The sequence below is a fragment of the Cornus florida genome, unplaced genomic scaffold (assembly GCF_030987335.1).
Source record: "Cornus florida cultivar Cherokee Brave unplaced genomic scaffold, ASM3098733v1 CherokeeBrave_3.0.0_Hap2_Chr03, whole genome shotgun sequence".
In the NCBI taxonomy this organism is placed as follows: domain Eukaryota; kingdom Viridiplantae; phylum Streptophyta; class Magnoliopsida; order Cornales; family Cornaceae; genus Cornus; species Cornus florida.
In genome coordinates, this window is record NW_026775573.1 from 25,256,594 (window position 1) to 25,281,828 (window position 25,235).

The window sequence follows — 25,235 nt, forward strand, 5'->3', positions numbered from 1 at the left end:
CTAGTTTTGTAAGTTAGAAATATATGACTAGGTTGTTGAAATAGTATCTGTGGATACCTTTTTAAAAAAAGAATTTTTCTTGATGGATTCTTTGTGTTTACGGCATGTTTGACAAATTACTTTTGTTTCGTGTTTTTTTTAGTTATGATACCATATTGTAGCGAAACAAAAAACTAAAAAGTATCGCAAAAGCCCAAATGAAAAACATGGTAGGGTGAACAATACCTCCACACAAAAACAAAAAAACAAAAAACAGTAAGTGTGATCTAAAGGCCTTTTTTAACTAGTCATTTTTGTTTTTCAGTTCTGTAACATTTTTTTTTCTAACATGTTTTCATATTTTTACATTAATAAATTTTGCAACAAAATTTATTTTATCAAACATGCTTTCAATCATTATTGAAAACACTCCCTATAACAAGTAGTTTCTAGTTTGGATAGAAACATAAACGAACCATTAATTAATTGTTTTATGCTTTTTTTTTCACACTTTTTTAATTGTTTTACAAGACATGAATTCAACTTGAGTATAAGGTGAGATCAATTACAACTCTGTTCTTTAACTGAATCCAAATTCTAACTGGAGTTCAAAGACTTGAATGGAATTGGATTGTGTTGTGTACTTATTAGACCAAAGGTCGAAATTAAACTTTCAAAATTACAATAGTCATGATCTCACATCGCTTGATCGGAATATTTTAAAGATATTTGCAACAGAATATTAGTTATTAAAGTTAGATGTATGAGAAACATATTCTATTGCCATTCTTGTGTAGTTGAAATCATTGTATGTTCTTGTGCAGTTAAAATGGTTATATACCTCTCAATCATGTTCCTGCCGGTTAGAAATTTGTCTAAAATTTATTTATGACGTGGCAAAAATCTATTAGCTATAGAAGTGTGATGATGAAGTTTCCAAATTAGCTTATACAGAAAGCTTTGAAATTCTTGGGCAACAAGAATTATTCTTGGGTAACAAGTGCTATATGGCTTCCAAAGGAAGCTTTGTAATATACTTGGACACCAGTTATATTTTTGGCTATAAATAGCCTTGCACTTATTCGATGAAAAACATCCGAGGAAGAAACAATATTCGGATCAAGAGAGTATATTGGTCTTGTGTGTGTGAGAAAATCCTTTTGTGTGTGCGATCTTCAAGTGACAATTGAAGCTTGTCTTTGGGTGGGTTTTTCTCTTTATACGTGTAAACCATTTACTATTTGGGTATTTCTTGAGAGTGTTGTGTGAGTCTCTTTGTTGGTGAGTTAGTGGTGTGAGAAGAGAGATTATTGTGTGGAAGAACCAAAATGTTTTTCAGTTTGTAATTTTCTTCTTTATAGTGATATGAATCATCATCGCCCATGGACGTAACCCTATTTGAGGATGAACCACGTATAAATCCTTATCTCATTTGTGTGTGTGCCTATTTTATTTTCTTGTCATTAATTTTCTCTTATTTTCATAAACTCCTATTCGATCCTTATTTCATAATAAACTGGTATCAGAGCTCGGGTTCGTGTACTGTGTACAAATACTATTCACATGTATGGTATTGTACACGAGTACTTTTCAATGAGAAATATTTTGGAGAGTTTTTTAAGATATCGACTAGATATGAGATTGAGAAATTTGATGGCAAGATTAGTTTCAATCTTTGGCGCATTAAGATATATGCAAGCCCTGCTGACTCGGCAAGGTCTTGGCAAAGGAAGAGTTAGAAAGAGGAGTTACGATCCTAGTTCTCAAAAGGGTTGTGAGGGGACCACACAACATGGTGGGAGAATGAAATATGTTTTCAGATGGCAACCGAAGTTGCAGCAGTCCTTATAGGGAGGCAGACCAATGAGGACAAGTGTGATATTGACTTGCAATAATTTTGGTGGCAATGAGATAGTCCATTCGAGTGCCATTAAGATGCATGGGAGGTAACTAGTTAGTCACAATAAAGATGCGAGGAAAAGTCAAGGACGTCCTATTCTCCACAAAGGTGAGTGTGATACCTCAGATTTTTATTTATATTTATTTCATGATTTTTAATTGTTAGAGATTGATTATTCAATTTTTATTAGTGATTTGAGTTATTAATATTTTGTTCTTTAGCATTGATTGTAATAAATTATTTATTTATAGATAGTGGAGGTGTGGGGTGATGATTATTTTATATATATAGGTGTAGGTGTGTGTGTGTGTGTGTGTGTGTGTGTGTGTGTGTGATCTTGTGGATTGAAAAAAAAAAAAAAACAGTGCCGAATTGGAAATGAAAGAAGTGAGGAAAAGTTGTTTTTGGCGGGTCCCATTTGTCATGGGTTTTGATTTTTATTACATGTTTATGTATATATCTTATATTTTTAAGGCATGATGGTATATATATTATTTATGTATTTATGTTTTGATGAAGAAAGAAGCAAATGGGTGGCCTGTTTGGAGAAGGTGCCGAAAAAAGAGAGAGATCGCGTGGTTTGTGTGTATTTGCAGAAGGTAATGATTTTGGTGTGGGTCCCATGATTATTTGAATGGGTTTTGTTTTGATGGAAAGAGGACACCTGTCGAAATAGGGTAAGAAAAGAGGAGCTGGTCAGTTTAATGGAAAAAGAAAGGGAATTCGTGGGTCCCACAAGTTGATTTTCTTGGTTGGCTTCACGTGGGTTCTGATGGAGTAGGAAAAGAGAGCAAGTGGCGGGCCCATTTGTGGTGATTGAATTGCTTTTTGTTTGGCCAAAAGTAGAGTAGTTCACGTGGATTGAGTCGGTGGAATTGTCTATTTAATGTGTGTTGTGAATGAAGTTGAGGCAGAGAAGATAGAAAAATTAGAGAGCGAGCCGAGGGAAAAACAGAGAGAGATACAGAGAGTTTTGAGAGATAGAGAGGAGCTGAGAGTTGCAGAGGGCGCAGCGGAAGCTCGGAGACTTGGTGATCCAGTGGAAAATTAATCTTTTTCAGAGTAGGGTTCTCTATACCTTAAATGGCATGGGGAGGTTTTGATTAAATATTTTGTGAAATGTTTTTATTAAATGCTTATGTATTAAATGTATATGTTTATGTTGTGAAGCTGTTTTATTAAACCTCCATGAGATTCTTGTTATGGTTTTTCCTACTGGGACTTTTTGTCTCACCACCCTCTAGTTTCATGTACTGAAGATGAACGGGAATTGCTAAATTCGAGCTTAGGCTGAAGAGTCGGCGTTGCGAGTTTATTATTATTATTTGGAGAATTTTTTTTTTTTTTTTGTATACTTGAGGAAAACGACTTTGTATAAAGGAGGCCATTTTTTATAATCCTGGGTGTATTTTGATGTATTTGTATATGAATAAATGGAGGATTTTATTGGAACTGTCGGGGCGTGACAAAATGGTATCAGAGCTTGTACCCAGCCGGAAGTGTGAGTGTAGTGATGATGTAGACGGGTGTGAGTGGGCGAGTGTGTAGCACTGGTGAGCTACCACTCGTAGCCGGGTGTGTGTTGGCGGATGGCGTTCACCGGCAGCTACTGAGATGGTTGGTTAGTGTGGTTGGGCAAGTAGCCCAGATTTGTTAGTGTTTGTTTTTTTCTAGTGGGCGGGTGACGCATTGACTAGCTACCACAACGGTTACGGAGTGTGTGGGCGGGTGACTAGCACTGTCAGCTACCACAACGTCCTACATATCACTGTATCTCACATCGCCTGGGGTAAGGATTTGTGGATTTGGTTTTAGTGGTTATTGGTATTTTCGGATATACAAAGGCAGTTGGATCTGAATTTTGGGGACGAAATTCTTTTTAAGTTGTGGAGATTGTGATACCTCAGATTTTTATTTATATTTATTTCATGATTTTTAATTGTTAGAGATTGATTATTCAATTTTTATTAGTGATTTGAGTTATTAATATTTTGTTCTTTAGCATTGATTGTAATAAATTATTTATTTATAGATAGTGGAGGTGTGGGGTGATGATTATTTTATATATATAGGTGTAGGTGTGTGTGTGTGTGTGTGTGTGTGTGTGTGATCTTGTGGATTGAAAAAAAAAAAAAAAAAAAACAGTGCCGAATTGGAAATGAAAGAAGTGAGGAAAAGTTGTTTTTGGCGGGTCCCATTTGTCATGGGTTTTGATTTTTATTACATGTTTATGTATATATCTTATATTTTTAAGGCATGATGGTATATATATTATTTATGTATTTATGTTTTGATGAAGAAAGAAGCAAATGGGTGGCCTGTTTGGAGAAGGTGCCGAAAAAGGAGAGAGATCGTGTGGTTTGTGTGTATTTGCAGAAGGTAATGATTTTGGTGTGGGTCCCATGATTATTTGAATGGGTTTTGTTTTGATGGAAAGAGGACACCAGCCGAAATAGGGTAAGAAAAGAGGAGCTGATCAGTTTAATGGAAAAAGAAAGGGAATTCGTGGGTCCCGCAAGTTGATTTTCTTGGTTGGCTTCACGTGGGTTCTGATGGAGTAGGAAAAGAGAGCAAGTGGCGGGCCCATTTCTGGTGATTGAATTACTTTTTGTTTGGCCAAAAGTAGAGTAGTTCACATGGATTGAGTTGGTGGAATTGTCTATTTAATGTGTTGTGAATGAAGTTGAGGCAGAGAAGATAGAAAAATTAGAGAGTGAGCCGAGGGAAAAATAGAGAGAGATACAGAGAGTTTTGAGAGATAGAGAGGAGCTGAGAGTTGCAGAGGGCGCAGCGGAAGCTCGGAGACTTGGTGATCCAGTGGAAAATTAATCTTTTTCAGAGTAGGGTTGTCTATACCTTAAATGGCATGGGGAGGTTTTGATTAAATATTTTATGAAATGTTTTTATTAAATGCATATGTATTAAATGTATATGTTTATGTTGTGAAGCTGTTTTATTAAACCTCCATGAGATTCTTGTTATGGTTTTTCCTACTGGGACTTTTTGTCTCACCACCCTCTAGTTTCAAGTACTGAAGATGAGCGGGAATTGCTAAATTCGGGCTTAGGCTGAAGAGTCGGCGTTGCGAGTTTATTATTATTATTTGGAGAATTTTTTTTTTGTATATTTGAGGAAAACGACTTTGTATAAATGAGGCCATTTTTTTATGATCCTGGGTGTATTTTGATGTATTTGTATATGAATAAATGGAGGATTTTATTGGAACTGTCGGGGCGTGACAGTGAGAAGATGACTTTTCATTACCAACCGATGGTTAGTGGGCGGTTGGAGAAGTTTGCTGAAGGGTATGTCAAAATTAGAGTTTTTTAGGGTGTTTTTGATAAACACTTAAAGTTTGATAGAAATATTGGAGGTATGCTTTTGGCTGCACAAGACATGCATGGGTTGAAGAATGAGAGCCCGATGATTAAGTTTGAGAATGACTCAAACTTAACTAGAATTCTTTATTAATTTCTTTTGTGTTGGAGATGATGATGGCGTTATTACTCACATTGTGTTGAAGAAAGACTCTTTATGATGTTGTCTTCTCATTTGTGCTAAGATGGAGAAATTTTGCCAAAAATGGAGTTTTGTTGACATTGTGAGTCATTCGAAATTTTTGCCAAGGTGGAGAATTTTAGTCAAGGTGGAGAATTTTAGAAATTTGTCTAAATTTCATTTATGACATGGCAAAAATCTATTAGCTACAGAAGTGTGATGGTGAAGCTTCCAAAGGAAGCTTTGAAATTCTTGGGTAGCAAGAATTATTCTTGGGCAGTAAGTGTCATTTGGCTTCCAAAGAAAGCTTTGTAATATACTTGGACATCAAGTATATTTTTGGCTATAAGTAGCCTTGCACTCATTCGATGAAAAGCATCCGAGAAAGAGACAATATTCGGATCAAGAGAGTATATTTGTTTTGTGTGTGTGAGAAAATCATTTTGTGTGTACAATCTTCAAGTGACACTTGGAGCTTGTATTTGGGTAAGTTTTTCCTTTTTAAATCATATACTATTTGGGTATTTCTTGAGAGTGTTGTGTCAGTCTTTTTGTTGGTGAGTTAGTAGTGTGAGAAGAGAGATTATTGTGTGGAAGAACCAAAACGTTCTTCAGTTTGTAATCTTTTTCTTTATAGTGATACGAATCATCTTCGCCTGTGGACGTAATCCTGTTTGTGAGGGTGAACAACGTATAAATCTTTGTTTTATTTGTGTGTGTGCCTATTTTATTTTCTTGTCATTAATTTTCTCTTGTTCTTATAAACTCCTATTCGATTCTTATTTCATAACACTGACGATTACTTTGGAAGGCGAATCTTATCAAGAAGATGGCCAAGAAGATGGCAGACACGGTGAGAGATGACGTGAAATTGATGACCAAAGTCTCCAGCAGTTCAAGAGATAACTTGTGAGCTACTACTGTCGAATTTTCTTTGCGTTGTTTTGAAGCATTATATCAGCAACGGTAGAAGAAGCCACTGCATTAATTATCAGAGTACGTTTTGGACAAGGTGATGTGGTTTTGGACGAGGAAGCGGTTAACAAGAGGAAGTTCCAGCTGGCTGCTGTTGGGGGCTAGAACAATTGTTCAATTACCATCTTTTGAGAGTTTTTAATGTCTTTAACTTAATTAGGATCTTATAGCTGAGGTATTTATGCTTGTCACTAACATGTCCCTTTTCAATTTTTCGCCCATGTTTTAGAAAGAGATGATGGGAAAATGTAGTAATATATATGTTCTTCTGCGTCTCACATAGGTTTGAAGACTAATCTCAAAAATTCCATGTAAGAATGAGTCAGTGTATCATCTGCAAATAAAGATTCATGTTATGTTGCCCTAGTGCGAGGATATATATTTATTCTGAACTCTCTGTATCCACTATAGTTTTTTTTTTATTATTATAGTGAAATTCCTGCAACCCCCTTGAACGTAGCCTTGAATTTTTGATGAGCGAAGTAAAATTTGCATGTTCTTGTTGTGTGTGTGTTTGATCTCTTACTTGTATTTTCTGTTTAATTTAACAACACTATTATGTTTCATTTTATAAAGTATAAACCAAGCTTTTTTCTTGTAATATTCCTTATTTGATTGCTCTGTATTGTATCATGTTCAATGAAACAGTCCTGATAAATGCATTCTTCCTTGATCCATGTGAATTTTTGGTGTGTTAATTCTTTAATCTGATGTTTCTAAGCATAATTGTTAAAGATACATATGCATATGGAGCTTAATCAATTTGCATAAATCACACTTTATCATTGTTTTTTCAAATGGAGAACTGATCGAACCCTTGGATGTCCAGAATGATAAAGACTGGTTCTTACTCTTATTTTTATTTTATTTTTTATTTTTATTTTTTTTGGCGATTCAAAATAGATTGGTTCTAACAGTTGGCAATGACAATACCATGTTTATTTATTTACTACGTATTTAACATTAGGTGGTATTACAAGAAACTTGGCGACCATAACTATGAGTATCACTGTCCGGCCTTCAGAGTAACTCCAATAACTACTACTTTTCATTCTGTCCGTCCTCATCTAGTTGGTTCGACCTATTCCAGTTTAGTTTATTTAGCTTTTAAAATATCCCCAAGACAGTAGTTATTTAGGTAGATGTTCCATTAACATTTAAACAAACTGACCTATATAACCACTTGTAATGTTCTGATTTCTTGTGATCTGCAGTCGCTGCACTTCAACAATGGAATGCTACCTTCCATACAAGCTCCTCCCTCTCTTCCTCCTCCTTTCAGCTGCTTTGTCAGTTTCCACGGTGGATGATCGTGCCACCTCTATCATCCACATGGACAAATCAGCCATGCCCACTCCCTTCTCAGATCATGATAATTGGTATACGAGTCTATACGGTGATGCTTTCATCCCTATCATTATCTGATCATGGTGTTTTCCCAACCCATCTCTACACCTAAAACCATGTATTGGATGGCTTCAGTGCTGTGCTATCTCGGTCTCATCTAGATCAGCTCGAAAAGATGCCTGGCCATATTGCCACGTACCCTGAGACCTCTGGAAAGCTTGACACCACACATACTCCAGAGTTTCTTGGCCTGAAAAAGAGTGCTGGCCTGTGGCCTCAAGCCAATTTTGGTGATGACATGATTATCGGTATAATTGACTCTGGCATTTGGCCAGAAAGTGAGAGTTTCAGAGATGATGGCATGCCCCCGGTGCCAGAGAGATGGCGCGGGGCATGTGAGTCGGGGGTAGAATTCAACTCTTCGTATTTTAATAGAAAACTCATTGGAGCTCGCTCTTTCAGTAAAGGGATGAAGCAACTGTTGGAAACGGCATTAGAAAACGCAAACTTTGGAAGGATTTTTAAAAGATTCCGCTAAGAATTTTTTGCGAATCTATTGACGAGCGCGTTCCTCTCTGCAAGGAGATGAACGTGGTATATTTATTTTCTCAAATCCGTTTCCGGGTGAATGAGAAATTGGCTCCAAAGTAAGTGATTTATAAAGCCTAAATGGGTGTGAATAAAGTGGGAAATGCTTGTCCCACATCGAAAAAGTAGCAAAGCAACCTTGAGTATATATATGTCTAGTATGGGATTTGGGTTTGGGCCCAAGGGCACCCATGTTTTTAAGAAGGTGAGGACCTAGGCTAGCCTGGATCTGAACCAACTACCACACGCGCGCACGCCGCCCGGTTTCGGCTTGGGCGGGAAGGGGCTTAATTGGTCTAACCTTTTTACACAAAGTTGGACTGGGCTTGTGTGGTTATTTTATTTGTCTACTGGACTTATTTAAGTGGAGCACGCTGGGCTGGGCTTGCCTTTTTACACAAAGTTGGACTAGGCCTGTGTGGTTATTTTATTTGTCTACTGGACTTATTTAGGTGGAGCACGCTGGGCTGGGCTAAATTAATGGCCAAAGTTTGCTTGCTGGATCGGATTAATCTGTTTTGGGTTTAAATTCAAATCAAAAACCATAAAACAGTTTTTGTTTGAACCAAGGGTTGCACCTTTTGAACCTAAATCAGTTTTGGCTTTCTAATGTCTCATTGGTCCGCAATGGTTGCATCCATTCGGAATATGGGTGCACCTATTTGGAATAGGCACCATTGAGCCTATAAATAGCCCTCCTTGGATTCATTTCAAATCACACCAAATTCAGAACAAAATCTTCTCTCTTCTGAATTTACTTCTCCCTCTTTTTCTTTTATAATCTATTTGGGTTCGACCCTAACCAATTGGGTTCAAACCTTAGGGATTCTGTTTGGGTTCAACCCTAACTAATTGGGTTCGAACCTTAGTCACTCACTTCGAGTCCAAATCCGAGTCTGAGAGTACTTCACCGAGCCGGTTCGCCTATTCCATTGGTTTGAAGTGCTACTACCAAAGGAAGAAAAGTCGTTGTATCCTGGGAGATAGACGCCGAAGAGTCCGTTAGCACCGTAGTGGGGCATATCTGTCTTAAGGCTATAGAATTAAATTCTAGCCTCGACTTTATCAGGTTCTTTTATAGTTTTAATTTCTTGATATTAAACTATATAAATATATATAGATTATTATAATAAATATTATATTTACAAATAATATTTAAATAGCTTATACTATAGTATATGATACATATTTTATCAACAATCTTAAGACAGATACTTTATACTATAGTAATAATTATTTAATTATTATTGTTGTTATAATTATTATAATTTGACTCATGGTCTGTATATCAATATATAACAGACAAATGGCAAGTACGAGTATTACCGTGCCTAATGTTCCCGTCAGTCATGGGGAGAAGCCCGAAAAATTCAACGGGACGGAGTTTAAAAGGTGGCAACAGAAAATGATGTTCTACCTTACAACTCTGAATCTAAGCAAGTATCTGACTGAGACTGCTCTAGTGTTAGATGAGGGTGATACAGACATTACCAAGCTTGGAGCTGTTGATACATGGAAGCATGGAGACTTTCTATGCAAGAACTACATCCTCAATGGATTGGACAACACCTTATATAATGTGTACAGTCCAATAAATACTGCTAAAGAGCTTTAGGAATCGTTAGACAAAAAGTATAAAACAGAGGATGCTGGCTTGAAGAAATTCGTGGTTGGACGATTTCTGGACTTCAAAATGATAGACTCCAAGACAGTCGTGAGCCAAGTGCAGGAGCTCCAACTGATCCTACATGAGATACATGCTGAGAAGATGACATTGAGTGAATCCTTTCAAGTAGCTTCAATCATTGAAAAGCTGCCACCTACTTGGAAAGATTTCAAAAATTACTTGAAGCATAAGCGCAAGGAAATGGGGCTCGAAGACTTAATTGTCAGGTAGAGAATTGAAGAAGATAACCGTACACCTGAAAAGAGAGCCGGAAATTCTTCAATGGTGTCAAAGGCAAATGTAGTGGAAGTAGGATAGAAAAATAAGAAGAGGAAGCACTCTGGAGAAGGTCCTAGCCAAGGAAACTACAAGAAGTTCACTGGGAAGTGTTTCATATGCGGCAAGCTAGGACACTGAGCTAAAGATTGTCGTAGCCGCAAAACACATCATAACCCCAAGAAGAAGACCACTGAGGTACACATAGCTGAAGAAGATAAGTTGACAGCTGATGTATTAGAGTTAAATTTTTCAGCTGTGGTTTCTGAAATCAACCTGGTGAGCAACAACAGAGAATGATGGGTGGACACAGGAGCTACTCGTCATGTTTGCTCTGAAAAGAGGATGTTCTACCTATGAAACTATAGATAATGAAGAACAACTCTACATGGGGAATTCTTCTACTGCAAAGGTTGAAGGACAAGGAAAGATCAAGCTACTAATGACCTCAGGGAAAGAGCTCACTCTTAATAATGTGCTGCATGTACCAGACATCAGGAAGAACTTGGTCTCTGGGTCACTTCTAAGCAAGAATGGGTTCAAGCTGGTCTTTGTATCTGACAAGTTTGTGTTGACTAAGAATGGGGTGTATGTGGGGAAAGGGTATCTAAGTAATGGACTATTTAAGTTCAATGTAATGACTGTTGTACCCAAAGCTATTAATGATAATAATAAAGCTAGTGCTTCTTCTGCTTATATGATTGACTCATCTGATGTATGGTATGGTAGGTTAGGACATGTTAATTATGATACTATTCGTAGATTAATTAACATGGAATCTATACCTAAATTTAATATTGATTTAAATCAAAAATGCCAAACATGTGTAGAAGCAAAATTGACTAGAACCTCATTTCACTCCATAGAGCGAAGTACTGAACCTCTAGCATTAATTCACAGTGATATCTGTGACTTCAAATCTGTGCCAACTAGAGGTGGGAAAAAGTATTTCGTTACTTTTATTGATGACTGCACAAGATATTGTTATGTATACTTGTTAAGAAGTAAAGATGAAGCCTTGGAAATGTTTAAACATTACAAGAATGAGGTTGAGAATCAACTTGGAAAAAAGATAAAGATGTTTAGAAGTGATAGAGGTGGTGAATACGAAGTACCATTCGCTGACATTTGCTCAGAACATGGTATTATTCACCAAACTACCGCTCCTTATTCACCTCAACAGAACGGTGTTGCTGAACGCAAAAACCGTACCTTAAAAGAAATGATGAATGCTATGTTGATAAGTTCTGGTTTAACCCAGAATTTGTGGGGGGAAGCTTTGCTCTCTGCTAATTATGTTCTCAACAAGGTACCTCAAAAGAAATCAAATGTGACACCTTATGAATTATGGAAAGGTCAAAAACCTTCCTATAAATTCTTAAAAGTGTGGGGGTGTTTAGCTAAGGTTGCGGTTCCTACTCCTAAGAAAGTTAAGATAGGACCAAAAACCTTTGATGGTATTTTCATAGGCTATGCACAGAATAGTAGTGTATATCGTTTTCTTGTGCATAAATCAGACATTTCTGATATCCATGTCAATACAATTATTGAGTCAAGGAATGCTTATTTCTTTGAGGATATATTTCTATGCAAAAATCCTCTTAAAAGAAATTATGATACTGCTAATAGCAATATACAAGAGAATATAGACCAAGAGTCTATAGATGATAATGAGGAAGAACCTAGACGTAGCAAAAGAGCTAGAACGCCTAAGTCATTCGGTCCTGATTTTCTGACATATATATTGGAGAATGAGCCACAAAGCTACAAGGAAGCTATGTCTTCTCCTGAAGCTAATTTATGGAAAGAAGCCATAAATAGTAAAATTGAATCCATCATGCAAAATCATACTTGGGAGCTGGTGGATCTTCCTCCTGGTACTAAACCTTTAGGGTATAAGTGGATTTTCAAGAGGAAGATGAAGCCTGATGGTTCAATTGAAAAATATAAAGCCCAACTTGTTGCTAAGGGATACAGGCAAAAAGAAGGCTTGGATTATTTTGATACATATTCACCAGTCACAAGAATAACATCCATTAGATTGTTACTAGCTATTGCAGCACTGCAAAACTTAGAAATACATCAAATGGATGTTAAGACTGCCTTCTTAAATGGTGAATTAGAGGAGGAAATCTATATGGAACAACCTGAAGGGTTTATAGTTCCAGGAAAAGAAAAGAAGGTGTGCAAACTTGTAAAATCCTTATATGGATTAAAACAAGCACCTAAACAATGGCATGAAAAATTTGACAAAGTGATGTTGTCAAATGGTTTTAAAATTAATGAGTGTGATAAATGTGTGTATGTGAAAAACACTCAAAATGGATATGTCATTGTGTGCCTATATGTGGATGATATGCTAATAATGGGTAGTAATGATGTTATAATCAAAACTACTAAAAAGATGTTGACCAAAAATTTTGATATGAAAGATTTAGGCATAGCTAATGTCATACTAGGAATTAAGATTTCTAGAACATCAGATGGTCTAGTATTATCTCAATCTCACTATATTGAGAAAATATTAGAAAAGTTTAATAAAGAGGATAGTAGTCTTGTAAAGACTCCTGTTGATGTAAATCTTCATTTATCGAAAAATACTGGTCCTAGCATATCACAACTTGAGTATTCTCACATTATAGGAAGCTTAATGTATTTGACGAATTGCACACGACCAGACATAGCATACTCAGTTAATAAATTGAGTAGATATACTAATAATCCAGGAAAGAACCATTGGACTGCAATAATCAGGGTTCTAAGGTATTTAAAATATACTATAAGTTATGGATTACATTATTCTAGATATCCAACAGTACTTGAAGGATACAGTGATGCTAATTGGATATTAGATACAAAGGATTCTAAATCCACAAGTGGCTATGTCTTTACTATTGGAGGAGGTGCCATATCTTGGAAATCTTCAAAACAAACTTGTATTGCCAGATCCGCTATGGAATCTGAATTTATTGCTTTGGATAAAGTTGGTGAAGAAGCTGAGTGGCTTCATAATTTCTTAGAAGATATTCTAAATTAGCCTAAACCGGTGCCCGCTATATGTATACATTGTGATAGTCAATCAGCAATTGGAAGGGCACAAAGTAATATGTATAACGGTAAGTCTCGACATATACGTCGACGACATAATACCGTTAGACAATTGCTCTCAAGTGGGATAATCTCAAAAGATTATATCAGGTCAAAAGATAATTTAGCGGATCCATTTACAAAAGGTTTGACAAGAGAGCAAGTGTATAGTTCATCGAGGGGAATGGGATTAAAGCCGAAAGCTAACGAGTCATCTTAATGGAAACCCAACCTAGTTGACTGGAGATCCCAAGATCTAGGTTCAAAGGGACAACAGAAATTCTGAATGGCTCACCAGAAGCACTGGGAAGATTCAATCTTCTACCCATTTCTATGATGAGACAGTGTTACCTACAGCGATAAGTAGGATAAGCTATGCTTTTAATGACTCTTATACCTTGAAAATTCAAGTGGGGTATGGTAGGATACTCTTAATAAGAAGTCACCTATATGAGTGTGAAGTGGGGCCGCTTCTATGAGAACTTCTAAGGCTAAGTTTTCTGGAGCGCTCATGAAATACTAGGCGTTGTTCAGGGCCATATGAACACAACCGTGAGAACTGACTTTGTGTGGGAAGGAATTGTGTGTTTGCTATTGTCTTGGTTTACATCAACGGCTGAGCAGTTCAAGACATCATGTTCACTGGTTAGCCAGTAAATCCGATAGTAATACACTAGGGAAGGTTCAAGGCCAAAAGCTACCTATCCCGATGCAGTAACTTTCCAATAGTACTCTCTATAGTGTCTGTATCTTCTCCTTTTGTAAATCTGCTCAAATTTTCATTCATGTGGGGGATTGTTGGAAACGGCATTAGAAAACGCAAACTTTGGAAGGATTTTTAAAAGATTCCGCTAAGAATTTTTTGCGAATCTATTGACGAGCGCGTTCCTCTCTGCGAGGAGATGAACGTGGTATATTTATTTTCTCAAATCCGTTTCCGGGTGAATGAGAAATTGGTTCCAAAGTAAGTGATTTATAAAGCCTAAATGGGTGTGAATAAAGTGGGAAATGCTTGTCCCACATCGAAAAAGTAACAAAGCAACCTTGAGTATATATATGTCTAGTATGGGATTTGGGTTTGGGCCAAAGGGCACCCAAGTTTTTAAGAGGGGGAGGACCTAGGCTAGCCTGGATCCGAACCAACTACCACACACACACGCGCCGCCCGACCTGACCCGACCCGGTCCGGTTCGGGCTTGGGCGGGGCGGGGCTGAATTGTAAAATGGGTCTAACCTTTTTACACAAAGTTGGACTGGGCCTGTGTGGTTATTTTATTTGTCTACTGGACTTATTTAAGTGGGCTTGTGGCCGAAGTTTGCTTGCTTGGCTGGATCGGATTAATCTGTTTTGGGTTTAAATTCAAATCAAAAACCATAAAACAGTTTTTGTTTGAACCAAGGGTTGCACCTTTTGAACCTAAATCAGTTTTGGCTTTCTAATGTCTCATTGGTCCACAATGGTTGCATCCATTCGGAATATGGGTGCACCTATTTGGAATAGGCACCATTAAGCCTATAAATAGCCCTCCTTGGATTCATTTCAAATCACACCAAATTCAGAACAAAATCTTCTCTCTTCTGAATTTACTTCTCCCTCTTTTTCTTTTATAATCTGTTTGGGTTCGACCCTAACCAATTGGGTTCAAACCTTAGGGATTCTGTTTGGGTTCAACCCTAACTAATTGGTTCAAACCTTAGTCACTCACTTCGAGTCCAAATCCGAGTCTGAGAGTACTTCACCGAGCCGGTTCGCCTATTCCATTGGTTTGAAGTGCTACTACCAAAGGAAGAAAAGTCGTTGTATCCTAGGAGATAGATGCCGAAGAGTCCGTTAGCACCGTAACGGGGCGTATCTGTCTTAAGGCTATAGAATTAAATTCTAGCCTCGACTTTATCAGGTTCTTTTATAGTTTTAATTTCTTGATATTAAACTATATAAATATATATAGATTATTATAATAAATATTATATTTACAAATAATATTTAAATATCTTATACTATAGTATATGATACATATTTTATCAACAGCAACAAGGGTTAAACATATCAAGAACTGATGACTACGACTCTTCGAGGGACTACTTTGGACATGGGACACACACATCGTCCACTACTGCTTGAAGCCCAGTACAAGGTGCCAATTACTTTGGTTATGCAAAAAGGAACAGCAACTGGAGTTGCACCAAAAGCTCGGCTTGCCATGTACGAGGTGCTTTTCTGCAACGACAATTATGAGTCTGCTGCCATAGACACATTAGCCGGCATGGACCAAGCCATAGCTGACGGGGTAGATCTCATGTCATTGTCATTGAGATTCAGTGAAATGCCTTTTAATGCAAACCCTACTGGAGTAGGAGCTTTTGCAGCCATGAAGAAAGGGATTTTTGTGTCATGTTCAGCTGGCAATAATGGTCCTCATGGTTTCACTATACTCAATGGAGCTCCTTGGATCACAACTGTTGGTGCTGGGACAATCGATCGCGATTATGCAGCTAATGTTACACTTGGTGATGAGGCCTTCACTGTTGTAGGAAAATCTGTCTACCCATTGGACTTGTTAGTGTCTAGGGTTCCAACATACTTTGGCCAAGACGGAATAGAAGCAAAGAAATTTGCAACGATTATTCTGTTAGCCTTTTTGGCTAGTGATGAACCAACACGTAACAATAGGAACATGAAGAACAATATACACGAAAAGAAACAATCACGTAAATTATATTAATTTTTTTTGGATACCAATATGATTACAATCACTTTCTTTAAATAGGCAGTAAGCACGTGATCTGAATGATAACAATCATCATTCAAACTCTAACAATCTAAGCCTATCAATCATTTTATTTTAATTTCAAAACTCTAACCGTCAAGATAACATTGACAATATTAATAAAGTTAAATTTGAATTAACTTCCAAGACTCCCCCTTAATTCAAATTTTCAAACATCTTTAACAAATTTATGGTAAGTTTTCAAATTTCTACCACGATCACTGCTACTGTTTCTTTTGAATCTTTTGCCAACATTGTTGTTTCTTCCATGCTTTGTTTTGTTTGAAATTTCAGTCTTTTCAGGCTTGTCTTCCACTGGTTTCTTCTTTGTCTTTTGAATTCTCAATGCTTTTTCTAGAGTTTTTTTTTTTTTTTTTTTTTTTTTTTTTTTTTTTTTTTTTTTTGCTGTGCATGCAACCACTTCTCTCTTCTTCTCATCATCCCTGAGCTTAGAAAAAACAAGAGGATAAATATTGTTATCAGACATTTTTGAAAACAATATTAATTTTTTATCTCCTTTGTTATACAACATTCATCTGTCATCTTCAAACACAATTGAACAACCTTTCTTGAGTAGCTGTCCCAAACTGATCAAATTTTGAGCCACACTTGGAATATACAAAACCTCATCAATCAATTTTTTACCAAAATTTGTATTTACTGTAACGGTTCCTTTGCCTTGAACTTGCACCCTTTTGTCGTTCCCCATACGCACCTGCGACTTTACAAATTCATCAAGTTTAACAAAAATAGATTTATCTCTGGTCATATGTTACTACAACCACTGTCAAGATGCCACAAATTTTTTGTAGTGGGATTGAGGCAAGATATGAATAGATGTTCATCATTATCATTTTCATCTTCAACTTTTTCTTCATCAACTCTTTCCTCATGAAAGTTAGCTTGATGTTTAGGATTATACCAACAGTCTTTTTCATTATGTCCATATTTTTTACAAAAAGAACACTGAGGGATATCAGGATTCTTATTTTTGTACCAACAATCCTGTTGAATATGGCCTTTCTTACTACAATGAAAACAAATAGGAATTTCACCGTAACCTTTATTGAATTGTCTCCCTTTTTCCATTGAATTGATTCCCTCATTTGCCTTAAAATCCATAGTTTTTCCCTTTTCCATTTGAGCATCTTTTAAACTCCAATTTTGTTTGTAAAGCCTGCTCTACTTGACTTTCTGTAGACCTGTTTAATCTTTCTTCATGCATTTTTAATGATCCCATCAATAGAGTAAAAGACAACTTAGATAAATCATTTGACTCCTCAATTGCAGTTACGACACTATTGAATTTAGGAGTTAGATTTCTCAAAACTTTTTCAATGATTTTTTGATCATTCAAAACACCAAGAGATTTTGCTTGATTAACAATAGAAGTAACTCTAATTAGGTAAGCATGAATTGACTCAGAACTTTTCATCATCAATGTTTCAAACTCACGACGGAGAGTCTGTAATCTTAAAGTAATTAGTTGAGTCGATCCTTCGTACTCATTCTGAAGCAACTCCCATGCTTCCTTGGATGTTTTTGGCTTCCATTATTATTGGAAAAATAGTGTCGTCTAACCCTTGTTGGATATAGGACAACGCCTTGGCATCTTTTTTCTTGTTCTCTTTCAATGCTGTTCTTTGTGCAGCAGTAACTCTCTCTTCCTGATTATCATTTTCTGCATAACCACTCTCAACCAGTTCCCACAAATCAAGGGAAATAAAAATTGTTTTCATTTTAATACTCCAAAACTGGTAATTTTCACCTTTAAAAGTAGGAACAAATGGATGAGAGTTGTTATTACCTGTTGCGGCCATCGTTTTTTTTTTATTTTATTTTTTTTATTTTTTACCTCAACCTTTTTTTCACGTTTTTGTGTAATCCCGGCTGATCGTCAACTGCTCTGATACCACTGTTAGCCTTTTTGGCTAGTGATGAACCAAAACGTAACAACAGGAATAGGAAGAAAAATATACGTGAAAGGAAACAATCACGTAAATTATATTAATTTTTTTTGGATACCAATATGATTACAATCACTTTCTTTAAATACACAGTAAGTACGCGTAACATGATCTGAATGATAACAATAATCATTCAAACTCTAACAACCTAAACCTATCAATCATTTTATTTTAATTTCAAAACTCTAACTGTCAAGATAACATTGACGATATCAATGAAGTTAAATTTGAATTAACTTCCAACATATTTTCTTAACCCAAAAGATGTAGCGGGGAAGTTTGTTTTCTACGACTTCATTGATGAAGATTCAGGAGTCAATACGTTTGAAATAGAAAGGATAGGAGCTGCTGGAGCAATCTTTAGTATAGATGACCAAAGATTTCTTAAGCCAAGTGATTTCAATTTTCCATTTGTGGCAGTAACCCCAAATGATGGAGATTTGATCAAAGACTACGTACTTAATCAAAACAGAGAATGCAATTGTTAGCATCAAGTTCTAGATAACATTGTTGGGTGCTAAGCCTACCTCTATTGTGGCATGGTTCTCATCACGAGGGCTAGACTTCAAGTCTCCATGGATACTAAAGCCTGATATTTTTGCTCCTGGGGTTGATATTTTAGCTGCATGGGCACCCAACAGAGGAATTGCACCTATAGGAGACGAATTATTGCTTAGCAATTTTGCAATCATCTCTACTTTCCAAAAAAAAAAATTTGCAATCATCTCTGGCACTTCAATGGCTTCTCCCCATGCAGTTGGCATAACAACGTTGCTAAAAGCAGTCCACAAGGATTGGAGCGCAGCTGCCAGCCAATCTGCCATGATGACCACTGCTTATGTGATTGATAATGCTAATGACCCCATCATTGATATGGCCACAAATGATGGCCACAAATGTTGCTGGGACTCTTCTTGATTTTAGAGCAGGACATATAAACCCTGAAAATGCCATGGATCCTGGTCTTGTTTATGACATAAAGGTGCATAACTATATCAATTACTTGTGTGGAATGAACTACATAAACAAACAGATTAAGATCATCACCAGGAGGTCAAATTTCAGCTGTGATCGAGCCAGTTTTGACCTTAATTACCCATCTTTTATTGTTATCCTCAATAACACCAACTCTATGACTTACACCTTTAATCGAGTGTTAACAAATGTAGTAGATAGTCCCTCTACTAATCGTGCAGTGGTGAAGGCTCCGTCAGGAATGGAAGTTATTGTGCCGCCCTCGGTGGTGTCGTTTGCTGGAAAGTACAACAAAGCCGAGTTCAATATAACGATAGAGGTCAGTGTTGGAGATGCTAGTCCATAGAGTGATTCCTTAGTGAATTATGGGTATTCAAGCTGGAATGATGTTAATGGGACTCACATGGTGATAAGTCCTATTGTTGCTGCCTATGCACCTTATGTAGGAGGTATATAACCATTTTATCTTTTAAGACCTATTGGCCATATTATAGATTGATTATTTGTGGTATTTAATCCAGAATAATGTCAGTTTATTTAGGAGGTATATAATCAGTCCAAGACCTATTATCCATATTTCAAAGTGCTTTTTTGTGGGTATTTACTCTAAAATAATGTAAAGGGACTCATGTGGTGAGAAGTCCTTTGGCTATACATGTAACGACCCAAAAAGATACCAAAATAATAATAATAAAATAAATAAAATTCAGCATGACCTTCATAGAAAAGTCCTTCTACAACCTGTTAAAAAACATTAAAAAAATGCAATGGCCTCATTAGGCCTTAAAACTAATCTATCTTGTCCCAACGCACAATACAAATATTACATCACATTCCCAAAATGATTACATTTACAAAATATTAGAGTTCTAATACAAAAGATAGCAAAATAAAATAGGTCTCCAATCTCGTCTAAACTTGTGGTGGATCGTCATCGGCCACTTTCCTTCCGTGTCCTGAAAAATGTTAATAATAAAGGGGTGAGCATAAGCTCAGTAGGAAGTGTCTAAGACACACTTCTTATGACCTCGTGAATCCATGTATAGAATAGAAAACAAGAGAACATGATCATACTATACCTGGAATATATACCATAACCACAACATCCAATATAAACACATATGCCATTCAAGTCACAAACACGCCATGTATGCCAATGAAGTGCAATGCCATGCTCATGTCGCTCCCTATTTCCGAAACATTCCTGTTTCAACATCCAAACCATTAGTGTTATCCGACCCAAGGCACCTCCAAGGCGTCACGAGGGAGGGGTTGGCTAGTTTTTCCCTGACCACATGGCACCTCCATATCATCGTCTGGGTAGCTCAACCACACTAGAGTCTCTCTCTAATCCCCCTCTAGATCACACTAACATCATGGACCACTAGGCGTCCAGGTTTTCGCAAATGATTTTAGAAAACATTTTCCCAAAATTTAATTTTTCTTTGTTTTGAAAACACTTTTCCCATTTCTCTTCCCAATTGATGCAAGAATGCACCATGTTTCAAATCATCAATTTAACAATAAAATTTTCATACATACTATCCAACATAATTTTTCCAAAACACATAACTCATACTTTTAATCAACATCAATTTAACATGGTAAGCATTTAAAACATAAATTTAGCTTCACATAAGTATATATATAATCACTACACAACAAGTAACAAGTAGTCATGTGTTCCATAACCGACATTTAAATTCGTTCTGCAAAAGATTATACTAATTGAGCATGCTTAACATCAAATTAAACAATAAAACTCGCAAAAGTACAAGAATTTTATGTATTAGAACACCCTTACCTCAAATTGTAGAAAAACCCTCAAAATGGGTCTCAAAACTCAAAATCCTAGGGGAGGCCAAAACTGAAATTGCTTGTACTGTAATGTCTGTAAATTAAAAAGAAAAAGAAAAAGAGAAAAGAAAAGAATTTTTGGTGGGTCCCACCACTAAGCCTTAAGTGGCTAGAGACTATTTTTGGTCTCTCATTCTTTCTCTCTCCCCGTATCTATCTCTCTCTCTCAATTTTCTATTTCATTTTCTTTTCTTTTTCAACCCAATCTTTGAGGCAAGATTTATTCTTCGTTACTTGGCGGATTTAGGTGCCGTTTGAGGCAAAACGAAGCCCACGATGAGCTCTACGCATCCATACGAACAATTCCAGATTTGGTGCCCTTCTTGGAGTTCGAAATTCAAGACCCATTTTAAGGGTTTTGTGCAAATTTAAGGTAGGGACACCTTAATCCACTACCTTCTTGTTCCATTGTGAGTTATAATCATTTGTTATGCCAAGCATGCTTAATTAGAAGTTAATTGTATCAATGATTATTTTAAATGTTGTCTAGAGAAATTCATGTATTTGAATGTGAGTTGTATTATGTGTAAAGCATGCTTAAATGTATTTTGATGTATCTTAATGTGTTAATAATTACTTGGGAGATGTTGAACATGTTGAATGTTTAATTTTATGGTGTAGAATTTTAAATGCCATGACATTGAATGTATGGAACATAGATACATGCACATACCATTGGGTTTGCATGAAATGGGAGAAATTGTTCTTGAAATAAATATGGGGAATTTCAGGGAAGTGTTTTTGATGAAATGGTTTTATGCGAAACCCGGTCGCTGCGGGGTTACCAACGGGCCGGAGGTTAATATAGCCTAGAGGGGACTAGGGAGTCGCCCTAGCGTGGTTGAGCTAGCTGGGCCCCATAATGACGCCTCGGGGTTACCAAGGGTCAGGGACACTAGCCAATCCTCCTCTCATGTCGCAGCGGGGCTACCAAAGGGCGGGCTGTATTAACAGTTTGGAAATGATGTTTTGGATTATGAAAATGGGGAGCGACACTAGCATGCATTGCATCTCATACCATTGCATTGGATATACTTGACATTGAATCGTTATGCTGTATTATTTCCCGACATTGTATGATCCCCATTTCCCATTGGCCTATGCTTTGTTTGGATTCACAAGGACAAAAGATGTGTGTCTTAAGTGTCACCTGCTGAGCTTTATGCTCACCCTACTATTTATATTATTTTTTTTAGGTTTTGGAAATGAACTGGTGGACGATAATCCACCTCAAGCTTGAAAGTTGTTAGAAGGTTGGTTGCTATTTTGTATTTTGACCGTTCTATGTATATTTGTAGTTGTGGAAATGTAACTAAGTTAGTATTCATGGCCTTGTAACTTAAGAACGAACTTATCTTTTGTTTGATGTAAATGAAACTAGTGGAATTATGGTATATGTTTCCATGCAATTGTATCATGTAACGTTGTAAGGCAAGGACTTTAAATATTAATCTTGTATTTTGGGACTATAATTATGATAATTTAGATTAATTGTTGTGTGGATGTTCCACCATGAAAGGAACTATTTTAAGGTATAATGAACGGATGAATGGGATGCTAGATGATTTTATGTGTTTTGTGTATTGGGACAGGTTGTTGAAGGCCCATTTTTAGGGGAGGTTATGTCGAATTTTTTTTTAAATTTTGGCATCAGCTAGGGTCGTTACAAATTTGGTATCAGAGCGATGGTTCGAATACCATTAGGACGACGGGTAGATGCTTGCCTAGGGTTGTCTGTGAAGTCATTTGCATTGTTATTTCCTTGTTTGGAAAATTGTTTTGCTATGTGAAAAAGCATGCTTAACTGCTTACTTACTTACGTGCTTATGTGTTTATATGCTTACATTAATGTGTTCATTGCATAGTATTACATGCTAAATGTTTGAACAGTATGTTTTTGCGTTGGGTTGTTCACGGTTGGACCTTAGTGTTATCGTTATTGAATTGTTTCCTTTGTTTTATATATCGTTATTGGCGAGAGCTCCAGCTCCAATCCGGAGGAGCTAAATGATGAGGACACACTTCTTAGGGACTTGATTCCCCCGAGAACTGTCCCCACAAGGAGGGATAATGTTGAAGCACCCGTAGAAGTGGGTGAAGGTTCTGTGGCACTGGAGTTTAATCGTTTGTTGCAAAATGTCGTGAGGGCAACGATTGCTGCTCAGTCGCAGTCGGCACCACAACCTACAGTTCAAGTTGAGGAGACGCCAGCTCAGAAGTGTCTCATGATTATTAAGGGGTTTTCTCAGCTGATGCCGGTTATATTTGAGGGCGGTACAGATCCAATGATAGCAGATGACTACATGGAGCAAGTTGAAACTCAATTGACTTCTATGGATGTGACAGAGGATCATTTAAAGATCATCCTAGCTACTTATAAGTTTGCTAAGGATGCTAAATTATGGTGGAAGTAGGTTACGAGCCGATACAAGGTAGAAGAGATGAGTTGGGACAAGTTCAAGGAATTGTTTTATGAAAAGTACTTTCTGCTTTCCAAAAGATGGGAGTTACAAGACCAGTTTCATAACCTTATCCAAGGGAGCATGTCAGTGGCAGAATATGAAAACAAGTTCACTTCACTTTCTCGCTTTGCTCCAGAAATGGTGAGAGATGAAGTTAACAAGACTCGGAAGTTTGTTTCTGGTCTTAATGATCGGATGAGGCCGTTGATCACAGCACAGTTCATTAAGGTTTACTTTGAAGCAGTGGAAAGGGCTTTGATGCTGGAAGCTGATAATAAAGAGAAGGATGCAAGAAGAGAGCAGTTGAAGCAAAAGAGGGGTGCAGGGCCATTTTCAGAAGGATCTTCTTAGAAAAGGAACAGGGGCGGTCCATCTCAGTTTTAGGGACAGCAGTCTGCACGATCTGCTCCTACCACTCCGTTGCCAGCTGGGTCTGATAGGAATGCAATTGTTTGCTTTCAATGTCAACAGCCTAGGCATTACAAGTCCAGTTGTCCCATGAGATTGACTTCAGTTTCTTCAGCTCCGAAGGCTTGTTATGGGTGTGGCCAGCAGGGCCATTTGATTCCGGACTGTCCGAGTCAAGGAGCAGGCACCACTAGTGGCAGAGGGTCACGGCAGAGGCCGTTACAGTCGGCTACGGTTCAATCAGGTTTCAGACCACCGCCACCACCACCACAGCCTGCCTTGTCTTCTCAGAGTTCACGACCAGCTAGGAGGGATACTCCTACTATGTCGGCACAACAGTCTGGTGTTTAGATTAGTGGTTCACAGGCACAGGCACCGCAAGGGCGTGTCTTTGCCCTTGCATCATCGACTGATGCATCTCCTGGATCTTCAGTTCTCTGAGGTATATTTCCAGTGTTTGGTTCTTGGGCCCGTGTTTGTTTGATTCTGGTGCATCTCATTCTTTCATTTCATCATCATTTGCACTTACATCGGGGTTAGAGGTCAGTTTTATGGATCGGGCATTATGTGTTGATACGCCAGTTGGAGTTTCAGTGTCTTTGAGTCGAGTCGTGAGGGACTGTTCCATTGTGATAGCCGGGTGGACTTTTGTGTTTGACCTTATCCTCCTAGAAATGACTAGCTTTGATGTCATTCTCGAGATGGATTGGTTAGCTTCTTTTCATGCCACGATCGACTGTTTTAGAGGAAAGGTTACAGTTTGTACTCCCGAGGGAGACTATTTCTTTTTCGTGGGAGATCGGAGTGATTTCCACATTTCATCGTTTTATGGAATTCGTGGACGGAGTCATGGTGATTACTTTTTGGCTACCCTTATAGCCGAAGAGGATGATGTTGTGGAAGAATATTATCTTGCAGTTGTTCATGATTTTCTGGATGTGTTTCCGGAGGATTTGACAGAGTTGCCTCCACACCGAGAAGTGGAGTTCTCTATTGAGTTAATGCCAGGTACCGCGCCAATTTTTAGGGCACCGTATTGTATGGCACCAGTTAAATTGGAGGAATTAAAAAGACAGCTTGATGATTTGAGGATGAAAGGTTTCATCCGACCGAGTGTGTCACCATGGGGCGAACCGGTCTTGTTTGCTAAGAAGAAAGATGGTTCTTTGAGGTTGTGCATCGATTATCGGAAGTTGAATCGCGCCACCATTAAGAACAAGTATCCTTTGCCAAGGATAGATGATTTATTTGATCAGTTGAGGGAAGCCAGTTGTTTCTCCAAGATTGACTTGAGGTCTGGCTATTATCAGTTGCAGGTTAGGGATGAGGATATCCCGAAGACAGCATTCCGTACACGGTATGGACACTATGAGTTCCTTGTTATGCCTTTTGGCTTGACTAATGCTCTAGCGACAGTCATGGACTTAATGAACCGCGTCTTTCACGATTACTTGGACCAGTTTGTGGTAGTTTTCGTGGATG

General features: G+C 37.5%; 1 pseudogene; it reads left to right on the forward strand.

Annotated features, from left to right (window-relative positions):
* The first annotated feature begins 7,582 nt into the window (after positions 1-7,582).
* Positions 7,583-24,104, forward strand: LOC132301304 (subtilisin-like protease SBT3; annotated as a pseudogene).
* Positions 24,105-25,235: the final 1,131 nt, after the last annotated feature.